The 2,120-nt window shown below is 43.0% G+C and overlaps 1 pseudogene; it reads right to left on the bottom strand.

The window, feature by feature from the left end:
* Positions 1–341: 341 nt before the first annotated feature.
* LOC149184325 (uncharacterized) lies at positions 342–1,574 on the bottom strand (annotated as a pseudogene).
* Between the last annotated feature and the right edge of the window lie 546 nt (positions 1,575–2,120).

Raw genomic sequence — 2,120 nt, 5'->3', positions numbered from 1 at the left:
TTAAAAATAAATTATATAATTATTAAAAGTAAAAATTACATTAAAATGGATATAAAATATTATTATGAATTAAGTTTACAAATTAAGAAAAAATTTATTTTTAGAGATTGAACGAGTGTAATTTTAAATAGTATATATTTTTTAAATAATGATAAGTCAATTTATATTTACCATTAATAATAAATTCATTTGAAAATTAAATTATTATAAATTTTTCCACTTAAAAAAATATTAATAAAAACAAAAATAGCATGCGATATTATGATCGCATCCCTTGTAGATATTAAGCAGAGGAGACCAAGCTGATTATTAATTTCAATACAACAAACACTAACTACAATGAAGCGAGACCAAGTGGAGTACTCACTATGGGCAGAGTTTGATGAGGTGACCTTCAAAGTTCAAAGTTAAGAGCCTCAAGGCTTCAACATCCAAATTAACTGTACTACTCGTCCACGGGTGACCAAAGTTATGTAACTTTATGTTAACAGATACGTACAGCTTCTCTGAAGCCCATGGAAGTTCATGGTCATTGACGCCAAAATCAACAAACCCTAACTTTCCACTGACCTTGGGAGGAATCCCCTACTCAACGAGAATAATTCTGCCCTCATCTGGATTCTGTGGAAGGACAATCTTGCCTTTGCTCAATAGTCTATTCAGTGAACGGAGACGAATACCGGGGAATTTGAGCGATCACTTGGCGAAAACACCTGCTGATTAAGGCCAGAGAATAGCCGGGGAGAAGAAAAAGTGTCGACTTGTCGCGGTATGTCGATGACGGTTTTGTCGAGGGTTTTACCAGAAGTAGATGTTGTCCCTTGCTCGAAGAAGGCCGAGTTCGACACGGAAGAAACCGCCTTTTGGGTTGCCCAGGGATAAGTCGGAGACGGGAGAACCTCGTCGTGCGTGCACGAGTGGCAGAGGTCAATGTCGGAGTCGGGTTCCCCGGAAATCGACGCGCTGCCCTCTGGAACAGGGGACACCTCTTGATCTGTTTCGGATGTGCTCTCCAACGGGGCTTCCCCCAACGGGACCACGACAGAATCGGCCGGAGTGTCGGCCTGGGCGCTGGCTCGACACAGTGGGCATGTGGAGTGCGAGTGGAGCCACATATCGATGCAGTCGATGTGGAAACTGTGGTGGCATTTCGGAAGCAATCTGCCCTTCTCGTTATCCTCGAATTCACATAAACAGACGGCACACTGGAGCCCGTCTTTGTGACTCTCCAACTGATAGATGAACACGGGAAGCGCTTCTATCGCCGACTTCCCGAGTCCAACATTCTGGAGCCGTGTAGGGTCGTGCTGCCCAACAAAGGCCAGCCGGTGGCGTCGGAGAGAACCACTGCGCCCCGAGAAGCAGCGAGCGTAGATACGCTTAAGCAGAAAGTAGAAAACCACTGTGAACACAGCTACGATGGCTGCCATCATGAGTCTGCCGCCAATGGCCATCGCCCGCGAATCGTAACCATCATCATCGTAAGAACCCATGGCCGGATATGAACCCAACACTGAAGGCGCTTTAGATGGTTGCCGTCACTCTGTAACGCTAGAGCCGAGTCGGAGGGTTCGTTATAGGTATGAACCAACGGGAGCTACTCCATTATGAAGGCAAAGTATATAGAAATTCCACGGAGGCGGCTTCCACGGATGACTTGACTATCGGTTTATTCAGTCACAGGAGTCGACGGTCTTCGCACACTTGATATCATCTTTACTGTAAATCAAATTCTACTTGACTTTGACTTAAAAAGCGTCCCGAACGCCACCACGTGGCAACAATATCCAGTATCCTTGGTGTTCCCAGCGGGTTCCCTATTTAACATTTTATCCTATTAACAAAAAAACCCAACTTTATTATAATTGAAGTTCAGTTCTGGAGTAGTCCGTAGGAAAAATTTAATGCTGAATAATTTAACGAAATAATATTTCTTCCACTGTAACTTCTTCACAAGTGGGCGTACCTTTGAATGCCATGCATACGCAACCATTAAGGTAATTGAGAGCACAAAACTCTTGCCAACTATTGAAAATACATACGTTTAAGAATGTGCACCGTTATCATTTAAAAAATCCATGGTTATCAATCATACGAACAGTAAATTTTTAATCATAATT

Source organism: Pinus tabuliformis, chromosome 3_2 (genome assembly GCF_031772625.1).
Source record: "Pinus tabuliformis cultivar Carrire ecotype Pingquan chromosome 3_2, CPIR1, whole genome shotgun sequence".
NCBI classification, from domain to species: Eukaryota; Viridiplantae; Streptophyta; class Pinopsida; order Pinales; family Pinaceae; genus Pinus; species Pinus tabuliformis.
The sequence above is the reverse complement of the archived record's forward strand: the minus strand, read 5'-3'. Positions and strand labels throughout refer to the sequence as shown.